The sequence below is a fragment of the Prionailurus bengalensis genome, chromosome D1, assembly GCF_016509475.1.
Source record: "Prionailurus bengalensis isolate Pbe53 chromosome D1, Fcat_Pben_1.1_paternal_pri, whole genome shotgun sequence".
In the NCBI taxonomy this organism is placed as follows: Eukaryota; Metazoa; Chordata; class Mammalia; order Carnivora; family Felidae; genus Prionailurus; species Prionailurus bengalensis.
Window position 1 is genome coordinate 105,047,969 of NC_057346.1, and position 12,955 is coordinate 105,060,923.

Consider the following 12,955-nt stretch of genomic DNA (forward strand, 5'->3'; position numbering starts at 1 on the left):
TATGCTGCTTCCTCTCCTCAATATAGTAATCCCAGTCAGATTATGTGGCAATACATTTAAACCACCTGAACACTTTATTCATTTGCATCCATATTCAGATGTCGCATGGCTCACATCCATAAATTTTGAGGGAAGTGAAACTTAAGTCTTTGCAAAGCCACCATCAATTTTGATACCATTTATGCTTCCCTGAGGCTCCATAAAAGTCTCAAGTTTGGACATGTGTGGTCTTTCATTTGTAGCACAAAGTCAAAGAGTGAACATTTTCTCTGGAAAGCATTATTAACCTTATTTACACATGCTAGGCCAAAGGAAATACATTATTAGTGATCTAGCAAAAAACCTGGTGGAAATAAGAAAAACAAATGAGTTCATTTCAGAAACAGAGAGGGGAAAAAAAGTCCAAATGAAAATAAAGATTAATCACTTAAAACATTAAGTTAGTTTTAGTGACATATGTTCAAAGTCTGGAAAGCAGTACAATGAACAGTACAAAAGAGTAAATCAGAAAATAGTAAGCAAAGTAAAAACCTTGCAAATAAGATGATAGAAGCAAATAATTAATTAACTCATAAGGAATACGTAACATGAAGGAGAATAAAACAGAGGATATAACCCAAAAGTCATTGTTTCTTCTTCTGTTCTAGAAGATTTCCAAAAGTACTACAGAGAAAGAAAATCAGAACTCCATTTTGAAACTGGGACACAACTAAAATGATCATAACTCAGACGAAGTAATTGTCAAAAACAGTGAAGGCTGCACGAGGATGAGTTTGGGGCAAATGCAGAAAGAATATCAAAGCAGGAAGACACCACGCCTCGGATTTCAGAGTACGCTTCTCAAAGACAAGAAGCCCGCTGAGGTATAAAACACACACTCTTGTTTAGCATCCTGAGAATGAATGCCACCTGCAGACAGCTGCAGCTTCCCTGGGCAAGCATAGTTCTGAGAAGTCAAAGTTGGGAACACCAGAGAAAACACATCAAAAGGCCACTTTTGTAGACAGCCATCGGTGTCTGAATAATTCTTACACAGGAGTCCTCAAAGAAGGAAGCAAGTATTCTTGATGGAAATCTCCAAGAAATCCTACAGATTAGATTCATCTGAGTGTATCATCAGAATCAAAGACCCGCCAAGTGCACAAAGACCAAGAGATTTTGGTGAGGAGAAACACCAAGTGCCTCAGATATTATGATAGTCGGATAAAGAAGATGTAATAACTATGGATGAAATAGTCAAATAAGAACAGAGTCACAAAAATGAGAAAGCACAGATAAAGTGCAAAAGTGATGTGACAAATTCAAATGGGAAGAAAACAATGTTGATGTTAAACAAAACAAAACAAAACCAACTTGGTAAATGTGTTACACAGCAATGGACCACTGAAAAGAGAATAAGTGAACTAGATGATAAATCTGGAAAAATGACCCAGGAGCCACAGAGACAAGGAAATGGCCATAATGGAAGAGATGTGAAAGATTAGAGGTACAGAATTACAAGGATGTTGCATGATACGAGAAGGAATGGTTAACAAAGAAACTGGTAAACATGCATGGACACATAATGTTTGTACAAAAATAAGAACTACAATATCTAACTCATTAGGTTAAACAAAGGACAAAATATAAAATACTGGACCCCCCAAAAAATCAAAGCTTGGGACTGGCATGATGACAATTGGTCTTCTAACATCCTTGTTTTATTTGGGTGATGGGTGAAGATAGTAACTTTAGATTTCAAGTAAGGATAAAAAAATCAAGAGTTACCAATAAAGATAAGAAGTGGGTTGTGTAATTTTTTCAATAAAAATGGAAAATATTATGAGAAAAGTGAGTGATAAAAGATAAATGTGCCCTAATCAGCTAAAAAGGCAAGAAGGGAGATAAAATAAACAAATATAAACAAGACCAACAGAAAGCAAAAATATGGTAGAGGGACAATTGCCTCCAGAATTTCCCATTGAGGACATCTGAAAACCTACTCTTCTCTAAAAGCACTGAGATCCCCCCAGAAAAATGTTGAAAATCAACTTTTTCAGAACTCTAGACATTGAACAAGATCTTGCGACAATCTAAAAAGCATTTATCCAAGGAGAGTGGTTGAAATTTTGGTAAGCATATTGAACTCTGTCATTTTTCCTTTGTGGCAAAATATTCACAGGATATAATTTGCCATTTAAACCAGTTTTAAGTGTATAGTAGCTTTAAGTGCACTCACAGGATTGTGCAAGAATTATCACCATCCATCGCCAGAACTTTTTCTACTTGAAGCTGAAACTCTGTACCTACTAAAGTAACTCCCTGTGTCCACCTATCCCCAGCCCCTGGCAAAGATTACTCTACTTCCTGTGCCTAGGAACTGAATTATTGTAAAAATCTCATTTAAGTGGAATCATGCAACGTTGTTCTTTTGTTACTGGCTTGTTTCACCTAACAAGATGTCTTGGTCTCACCTATGTTGCAGCCATGCGTCAAAATTTGTTTTCTTTTTAAGGCTGAATAATATTCCATTGTATGTGTAAACCACACTTTCTTTATCTGAGTATTGCGTTGGTTCTATTCAATACTTACATCTTAGCTGTACTAAGTGTTCCATTCCATGAACATGGAATGTCTTTCCATTTACTTGTGTTATCTTCAATTTCCTTTAGCAATATTTGATAGTTTTCAGTGTTGCATGTCTCATCTCCTTGGTTAAGTGTAAGCTTAAATCTTTTATTATTTCAATGCTTTCATAAACTGAATTATTTTCCTAACTTCCTTTTCATATTGTCCATGGTTAGTGTATAGAAATGCAGTTGATTTTTGTGTGTTGATTCTGTGTCCTGCAACTTTCCTGAATTTATTAGTTCTAACAGTTGCGTGTGTGTGTGTGTGTGTGTGTGTGTGTGTGTGTGTGTGTGTGTGTGTGATTGTTAGGGTTTTCTACATATAAAAACATGTCATCTGTGAAGAGAGATCATTTCACTTCTTCCTTTCCAATTTGGATGCCTTTTATTTCTTTATCTTGCCGAATTGCTCTGACCGGGACTTCAATTTCTATGCTGAATAAAAGTGGCAAAAGCAGGCATCCTTGCCTTGTTCCTGATCTTAGAGGAAAAGGTTTCATTCTTTTACCATTGAGTATCATTTTGGCTGTGGATTTTTTATATCTGGCTTTTATTATGTTGAGGTAGTTTCCTTCTATTTCTAGCTTTCTGAATTTTTTTTTATCATGAAAGGATGTTGAACTTTGTCAAATGCTTTTTCTGCATCAATTGAGATGATCACGTGATTATTTATATCATTTTGTTAATGTGGCATATTAATTGATCCATTCTTATATGTTGGACTATCCTTACATACTAGGTATAAGTCTGACCTGGTCATGGTATAGAATCCTTTTAATATGCTGTTGAATTTGGTTAATTCTTTGTTGAGGATATCTGTATCAATAATTATAAGGGATAGTGCTCTGCAGTTTTCTTGTCATGTCTTTATCTGGCTTTGGTATCAGGGTATTGCTGACCTTGTGGATTGACTTACAGGGTGTTCCCTCCTATTGAATGCTTTGGAAAAGTTTGATAAGGATTGGTGTTAATTGTTCTTTAAATGTTTAGCAGATTTTACCAGTGAAGCTATCTGGTCCTTGGCTTTTCTTTGTTGAGAGGTTTTCAATGATTCATTCAATCTTCTTTCTAGTAATGGATCTCTTCAGATTTTCTGTTTCTTTATGAGTAAGTCTAGATAGACTGTGTGTTTCCAGGAATTTATCCATTTCATTTAGGCTATCCAAGTTTTGGGGAACCAATTATTCATTGTACTCTCTTACAATCCTTTTATTATTTCTATAAAATTGGTAGTAATGTCCTCTTTCATTTATAACTTTAGTTATTTGCCTCCTCTTTTTGTTTTAGTTACTGTAGCTAAAAGTTTGTCAATTTTGTTGATCTTTTCACAAAACCAACTCTTGGTTTCATTGATTTTATTGTTTTGTTTTGTTTAGCTTTGTCATGTTTTAACTTTTCCTTTTCCCATTATCCTCTCACAACTGTGTTGCCCTGAAAATTAAAAGTCTTAGAACCATGGCAGCTATAGAAACCAGTCACTTAAGATCCTGTGGATGAGCTAGAACAAAATTGGAAATCCTTAAAAAGCCCCATCTCCAGAGAACTGTCACTGTTTGACCTGTTTGGAAGACATCTGGAAAAGCTCCACTTAAAGATCTTATCTTTACTTGAGTGACTCAAGGCTCATTCAGTGACAGAAGCCCTAGCCTCAAGGTGTTTGTTAAAAGCAATCATCAGAAATAGTTAATTCACAGCTTCTTGAGGCAGTGATACAATTGGAATAAAGAAAAATCTGGTTAAAAAAATAACTAAAGGAAATAAACAGGAATGATATTTTTGCAGGGATCTTTGAAAAATTCCTAATAAATCCCTGGGAATCTAGAAGGCCATGCACATACGTATGTTGTATGTGTGCCCAGAAAAGACCTGAGGATTCCCTAATTCCTCAGCTAAGACTTATTTTGAGGCTCTGTGCAAACAAGAAGGAAAGGCTAAGTTAGAGTTATAAATTAGTGGAGCATTAAAATTGCCCAGTGTGTGCACACGCAGAAATAAGTGACATATAGAATTAAAAAACAATAGAAGAGATTAACCAAATTAAGAATTGGTTCTTTGAAAACATAAACAAAATTGACAAACCCTTAGCTAGACTAACCAAGGAAAAAAGAGAAAAACCCAAATCAACAAAATTATGAATGAAAAAGGAGACATTACAACTGATACTGCAGAAATTCAAAGGATCATAAGAGGCTTCTACACCGACAAACTGAACAACCTAGAAGACATGACAAAATTCTTGGAAACCTACAACTTACCAAGACTGAAACAGGAAGAAATAGAAAATCTGAATAGACCAGCTACTAGTAAGGAAATACAATCACTAATAAAAAAAAATCTCCGACAAAGAAAAGCCCAGCGCCAAATGGCTTCTCTGGTAAATTTTACCAAAAATTCAATTAACACCAATTCTCCTCAAACTCTCAAAAAATCAAAAAGGGGGAAACCTCCCAACTTCATTTTATGAGGCCAGCATTAGTCTGATCCCCAAACCAGAAAAAGACACTACCAGTGAAGAAACCAGGGACCAATATCCCTGAATCATCCACAATTTCTCATTAAAATACCAGGAAACCGAATTCAGCATTGAAAGCATTGAAAAGCATTATTCACCATGATCGAGTGGAATTTATTCTTGAGATGCAAGGATGGTTCAACAGATGCAAATCAATCAGTGATACATCATAGTAACAGAATGAAGGAAAAGAATCACGTTCATCTCAATAAGATACAGAAACAACATTTGACAAAATTCAACATCCATTCACGATAAAAACTGTTAACATAATAGGCATAGAAGGAACATATCTCAACCTAATAAAGGCCATATGTAACAAGTCTATAGCTAACAACATATTTAAAGATGAAAGGTTGAAGGCTTTTCTTTTAAGATCAGGGACAAGACAAAGTTGCCCATTTTCACCACTTTTATTCAACATGGTACTAGAGGTTCTAGCTGGAGCAATCAGGAAAGAAACAGAAATACAAGATACCAGAATTGGAAAGGAAGGAGTCAAATTGCCCCTATTTGCAGATGACATGATTTTATATATAGGAAATCTTAAAGATTCAACCAAAAAATCATTAGATATAATCAATGAATTTATATAGTTGCAGGATACAAAACTAATATATACAGAAATCAGTACTGTTTCTATAAACCAACCATGGCATTTATGAAGAAGAAATGAAAAAATTGATCACATTTACAATAGCATCTAACTAACTAGACTTAAAATAAAAATGTGACAAAAAAGACAATAGCATCAAAAACAACAAAATACTTATGAATAAATTTAACTAAGAAGATTAAAGATCCTTATGCTGAAAACTGCAAGACATTGATGAAGGAAATTAAAGACACATATAAGTGGAAAAGTATTCCATGTTCATGGATTGGAAAAATTAATACTGTTAAAATGACAACACTACCAAAAGCCATAGTGCATTCCCTATCACGAGGCTAATGGCTTTTTTTTTTTTTTTACAGAAGTGGAAAACTCCTAAAATTTATATGGAATCACAGAAAATTCCAACTAGCCAAAGGAAAACTGAAACAAAGAACAAAACAGAAGGGATCACACTTCCGATTTCAAGCTATACTATAAAGCTATAGTAATCTGTCAGAAAAACAGACAAACAGTCCAACAGAACAGAATTGAGAGCCCAGAAATAAACTCAAGCTTATATGGTCAACTACTATTGGACAAGGGAGCCAAGAATACTCAATGGAGAAAAGACAGTCTCTTCAACAAACGGTGCTGGGATAGTGGATGTTTACATGTTAAAGAATTACACTGGACCTATATGTTACACCACTCACAAAAATTAACTCAAAATAGGGGCGCCTGGGTGGCGCAGTCGGTTAAGCGTCCGACTTCAGCTCAGGTCACGATCTCGCGGTCCGTGAGTTCGAGCCCCGCGTCGGGTTCTGGGCTGATGGCTCAGAGCCTGGAGCCTGTTTCCGATTCTGTGTCTCCCTCTCTCTCTGCCCCTCCCCCGTTCATGCTCTGTCTCTCTCTGTCCCCAAAAAAATAAATAAACGTTGAAAAAAAAAATTTTTTTAAAAATAAATAAATAAAAAAAAAAAATTAACTCAAAATAGATAAAGACCTCAATGTAAGATCTCAACCCATAAAACTTCGAAAAGGAAACACAGGAATAAAGCTCTTTGACATGGGTCTTGATAATGAACTTTTTGATATGACATCTAGGGCACAAGCAGCACAACAATGAACAAGTGGGACTACACTAAACCAAAAGCTTCTACATATCAAAAGAAATCGGGGCGCCTGGGTGGCTCAGTCGGTTGAGCGTCGACTTCGGCTCAGGTCATGATCTCGCGGTCCGTGAGTTCGAGCCCCACGTTGGGCTCTGTGCTGACAGCTCAGAGCCTGGAGCCTGCTTTGGATTCTGTGTCTCCCTCTCTCTCTGACCCTCCCCCGTTCATGCTCTGTCTCTCTCTGTCTCAAAAAAAAAAAAAAAAAAAAAAAAAGAAATCATCAACAATGTGAAAAGTCAACCTATAGAACGGGGAAGAATATTTGCAAACCAATATATCTGATACGGGGTTAATGTCCAAAATACGTAAAGAACTCATATAATTCGATTGAAAAAAAAAATAACCCCGTTAAAAAATGGGCAAAGGATCTTCAAAGGCATTTCTCCAAAGAAAGGACACAAAAGGCCAATAGGTACATGCAAAGATGCTCAACATCACTAGTCATTAGGGAAATGTAAATTGAAATCCCAATGAGATATCACCTCACACTTGTTAGATGGCCATCATCGAAAAGACATGAGAACAAAGCTGGTGTGGATGTGGAGAAAAAGAAACCCTTGTGCACTGCTGGTGGAATGTAAATTGGTGCATCCACTATGGAAAACAGTATGGAGGATCCTCAAAATACTAAAATATAGAATGACCATATCATCCAGCAATTCCACTTTTCCTCTTCTGGGAAAATATCCAAAGGAAACAAAAACATTAATATGAAAAGGTATCTCTACCTTCATGTTCATGGCAGCATCACACACACACACACACACACACACACACACACACACACACACACTGGATTACTCAGCCTTAAAAAAAAAAAAAAGGAAATCCTACCATTTGCAACAAAATAGATAGACCTTGAAGACATTATGCTAAGCGAAATATGTCAGAGACAAATTCTGTATGATCTCACTTACGTGTGGAATCTTATTTAAAAAAACAAAACAAAACAAAACAAAAAACCCCAGACTCACAGAAAGAGATCAGAATTGTGGTTACCAGAGACAAAGTGTGAGGGAGGGGAGAAATGGAGGAAGGTGGTAAAAAGATGCAAACTTCCGGCTAACATGGCTACGTGAGTAGAGGAAAGGTGTTAAGAGAGTAAATTCTAAGAATCCTCATCACAAGGAGAAATTGTCTTTTTCCTTTTTCTTTTTATTGTATCTATATGAGAAGACAGATGTGAGGTGAACCTACTTTGGTAATCACTTCACAATATATAAATCGAACCATCATGCTGTCCTCCTTAAACTTATAGCGATGTATATCAATTATTTTTTAATAAAGCTGGAAAAAAGAAAACATGTCAGTTATTTCCTCCTTATATCAGAGAGGCCAAAAGTATTGTAAAGGTAACTACTGATAATTCTTCTTAGTCCAGCTGAATGGGTACTTTGGTGTACTTCTTTTTAATGCAAATAAACGTCTGCATTGATCTCTCAGACATACCTTCAGACTGAGGATTTAGGAAATGTAGATCGTGTCTTGTCTAACATCCGTGGTGCTTCTTCCTCTATATCTCATAAGACTGTGAGCTTCCCTGAGCAGACACTATATTAAAATAATGCTTTCAAATGACTCTAACGGTCTTTCCATCTTTCTGTAGTAACATACATCCTGGTTACTCGGGGCTGATGCTCTGGTCTTTCTAAAGAACTCTGCCTATAAATTTTGTATAACTGCCTACTATCTTCTTACCGCAAAAATCCATGTGCTAATTACTTAGGGAAGGAAAATGCCCTAAGGACAAAGTGTGTTTACCCCAGGGGATTCAATTTCCCTATATTCAAATATGAAGGAAGCCCAAACAACAGAGAAATTTCAGGTAGGTAGTCTTTTCCTCCGGATTGGGGAAGATTCCAAACCACAGTCTCACCATATCATTTGTGACAACATTGGGCTATTGACAACTACAGCATCTTTCTGTTGTTGTTCCTGTTATAGGTGTGGAGAAACCTAAAAAACTCCCCACTCTTCTACTGATACCAAATCTCCTTGTGGGTGAGCACGAACACCCGTCTCTTGTTTCCTAACATTTATCACCATTTTTCTCCTGGGTCATAACTGCCAAGGAGGGAACATGACAACGGAGGTCTGAAGGGGCCACCTCTCCTTCTTTGTCACATGTATAAAATAGAAGAGAGGTCCAAAAGGAGCCCTGAACTTGGACAGTTGGTTGGGGATGATAATGGGGTAGTAGAAACAGGAACCTGGGTAAGGAAAAAGTCTGGACTAGGAATCAAGACATCTGGGTTCCAGTCCTGAATCTTTTACTAACTAGTGTGACTCTGGATAAATCATTTCCCTTCTCTGGGTTTCACTGACCTCATCTGAGGAAAGTGCATTGGGCATAATTGCCTCCAGCTTCTTTCTGATCTCAGGGATGTCAAGAATCCACAAATACTCTTTCCTTAGTGGACTTCCTCGGTTTATGGCTTAGTGTCTCACGAACGGTGCCCAACAGGGTTGGGGAACTAGGTCAGGCCACAGCCTACCCCAGGGCTGGAGTGAAACTAGCCACCCACCTTTGCCTGACAGCATCTCCACCAAATTCTGCATGAGGCAGAGCTTTTCCGAAGCTGAATTATAAAAATGACGTCAGAGACAGAGAATAAAGACCAGGAAGAAGGGGCCTTGTCAAGAGGACATGAAATATCTAGTGAAAGGCATGAACTACTGCTTTCTGCTTCCTAAGAGCACAGGGATGGAGAGGTCAAAAGCAACTGAAACCACCTCATCTAGCATCAGCCTTTTGGACCCTGTCCTTACCCCCACCCTCTGCAGCAAAAAAAATGCTCCTCAGCCCTGCCCCCCAAACACACATTTGAAGGCGCACTATATGCACCCCAACCCAGGATACCAGCTCGTGCTGTGAGAAGTGACCTGATCCTCTCTCATTCGGCTCCCAGGGATCCTAGAACCAGCAGATGAGAAAACCATCAGCCCCAGAGCCCAGGAAGGCAGGTGCCTACCTTTCTTCAAGACCGCAATATTTACAGCGCGTCTTATGAGTGCCGGAGACTCTGGGCAAGTGCCTTCAGTCCACACACAACGCTTGCACCCGCTACACACCTCAGTCGGGCCAAATCTGCATTCCTCTCCTGCAGGTTTTCTGAAGCCCAAAGGCAGTGCTGAGTATTTCTGAGATGCACAGCTGGTTCCTTTTTTTTTTTTTTTTTTGTCGGAAGCACTAACTGATTCAGTGTCCCTAAAATGGGTGTGGATGTCTTTTGTGAAATTTGCTGAACAAGCAGTGACTGCTTCATACGGTCTTTTATAGGAAAATAATAGCATGCGTGAAACTGTGTCTATAGTCTACAGTGTATTATTACTATCTTATAGCAGGGGAAATCAGTGCTTGATGACTGACTGTGGGTCAGACTGCTCGAAGGTCTTTACATACACAAACTAATTTAATGGCATTTAAAACTCATTTCAAAAGCTCCTCTTCACAATTTCACACATTTTCACCTGTTCTCATCTCCCTAGAAAACTGCATGTTACCATTCTATACACAATTTAAATATATTATTTACATGAAAATCCAACATTAGGGATGAATGTCTGTAAGATGGCAACAAGTTCATTGCACAGCAATTAATAAGACACATTTCTAAATCGAAGAGGCATCCGATATCATAGAAAGAGCCTGGTATTTGACTAAGACAAAGCCGGTTCCAACCATTTATTCATGGCCTTATTATTTCTCTGAACATAAGACTCCTCATTTGCAATATGAACTCAATATTTTATATGGAGGAGAAAGCTAGCAGTGTTCAGTTCTTATTCATTAAACGTTTTCTTAAAGAAAAATTACTTTGAGTCATCAGCGTGCTATGTACTGAAGATAAAATGGTGAAAAAAAGGGGTGCCTGGGTGGCTCAGTCGGTTAAGTGTCCAACTTCGGCTCAAGTCATGATCATGCGGTTGCCGAGTTCCAGCCCTGCGTCAGGCTCTGTACTGACAACTCCGAGCCTGGAACCTGCTTTGGATTCTGTGTCTCCCTCCCTCCCTCCCTCTCCCTCTCTCTCTCTCTCTCTCTCTCTCTCTCTGACAGTCTCCCATTCGTGCTCTGTCTTTCTTGCTCTTAAAAATAAATAAACATTAAACATTTTTTTTAAATGGTGAAAAATGATAGACACAGTCCTGCCCCCAGGTAGCTTACAGACTACCAGGCATACAAACAAGTAAATACGCCACCATAATCCAGGATAACCAGTTCCCTGCAAAGTAGAGTAGAATAGTCTAAGAGAGCTAATAGAATTGGATTAATTAACCCAACTCTGGACATGCAGAAGAGACTTCCTGACGAATGAGCAGGAGAATGGAAGCAGAGTTAGGGGATGAAGGGCCTTCCAACACCATCAGTAAAATGAAGAAAAACCAAAGGGCAAGAGAGATCATGGGGCAGTCAAGAAACTGAAAAAGCTTCATAATCACTGAAGAGCAGAACAGGAGCAGACAGTAAGAATAGTCAGATAACCCAGGGCTTTACATCACCTTCAGGACTTTGGAATTTATTCTAGTAATGAGAATTTATAAAGTCTTCATGTTAACGAATGCAGTTAAATCTATATTTAAAATTGATGAGATATTTACTATGCATTAGGCCATCTGCTTAAGATGTATGTCTACTTTGGTTTTCACGGAAGCTGAAATTGAACATCAGAGAGATGCATAGAATTGGTGCAGGTATGATTGAAATACAGTCCTGTCTAATTCAAAAGACTCTTGTTTGGAATCCGCTGGAGTTATCACTCTCCAAATGAAAAAAAAAAAAGAGTTTTTCAGAAATATTGTCCTGGGCACCATGTAGAGAAACAATAGGAAGAAATAATACTGAAGTCATGGAGGTAGACTCATGAAAGCTACAGTTATACATGGAACAGATGATAGTTACTTGAACCGCCACTGGGGCTAATGAAGTTGGAGAGAAGCAAATGCATTTGAAAGATGATTGGGGAGTAGAAATGGTCGTACTTGGTGGTAGGATGGATGCGTAGGACAAAGATAAGGACAGGAAAGAACGACACTCAGATTCTGTTTTAGGGAGCTGAATGAGTGATAGGACCATTCACTAGGATAACAGACAAGGGCAGGGACAAAATTACAGGTACAAATAGTAACATTTTGAGTGTGTATAGTTTGAACTTTGTCAAGACCTTCAAAGAGGGTTGGCAGTTAGGAGTTGGCTACCTGGAGGGAGCCAGGGAGTGAGAGCAGGCAGCTGTATCAGGCAGAAGGATGAAATAACCCAGGGTTATAGGTGCAGAGAGAGAAGACCAAACCCTTTGAGGGAAGATAAAACCAGTATTAGCAGAAGTAGAAGTTCTCAGAGGATAGAAAAAGGGAGGTAGGAAGGTATTAGGAAAGCTAGGAAAATGTGCCATCACAGATGCCAGAGGCGACAGAGAGTTTCATGACTTCAAAGGAGGCTGGGATGCCAGACTGATGGCAAGGGTCAGTCTCCTCTCCCACTCCAGATTGCATGAAATGCCAAAAAAGTTAGAGACAGCAGTAGCTGGCAAGTGATTTTGAAGAATTATGGAAACACAGTGAGGAGTAGAAATGACTTGACAGAGAAGCATGCACAGAATCTCTCTACCCCAAAGTAAGCACGGAAGAAAACTTCCATAGAAATAAGAGCAAACACAGAGTTCAAGTTCAGTGTCAGAAACTATAAATAACAGGGGGGTGGGGCCGAGCTTGGGGCAGTTGTTTAGGCCACTGATTTTTAAAATAATGTTGGAAAGATCTGGGTCAGTTGTCCCTTCCTCCCTCACCCAGGCACTGCACAGCAATGTGGTTTAGCCCCAAGGTTGAGAACTGTTTCCCAAGCAAAATTACAGTTCTGCTCCACGCAAATACACAGGATGGGAGAAGCAGAACAGAGGCAGGAATAACTTCAAACCTCTAAAATAACAGGGGAAGAAGAGAAAGTAGGGAGGAGGGTCTTATGGAATTGGCATGCACATGAAAGTCCTGACTATAATTATACCCTCTAGAGCTAGGATTCTGATGAAGGAGGCTCAGAGGGCACCTTGGTCTAGAGAAGCAGGGTGCTCTC

The 12,955-nt window shown here is 38.5% G+C and overlaps 1 protein-coding gene across 2 annotated transcripts in view; it reads right to left on the minus strand.

The window, feature by feature from the left end:
* LOC122483831 (membrane-spanning 4-domains subfamily A member 4A-like) overlaps positions 1 to 12,955 on the minus strand; it is a 98,423-nt gene that overhangs the window by 13,554 nt on the left and 71,914 nt on the right. Inside the window, exon 1 of one of the 2 annotated variants that reach the window (XM_043581251.1) lies at positions 9,861 to 10,045. The exons of the other annotated variant lie outside the window; for it this stretch is intronic. The gene's annotated coding sequence lies outside the window, so the exon portion shown is untranslated. Of the gene's footprint in view, positions 1 to 9,860; positions 10,046 to 12,955 lie in introns of those variants that run through there. 2 annotated transcript variants of the gene reach the window in all.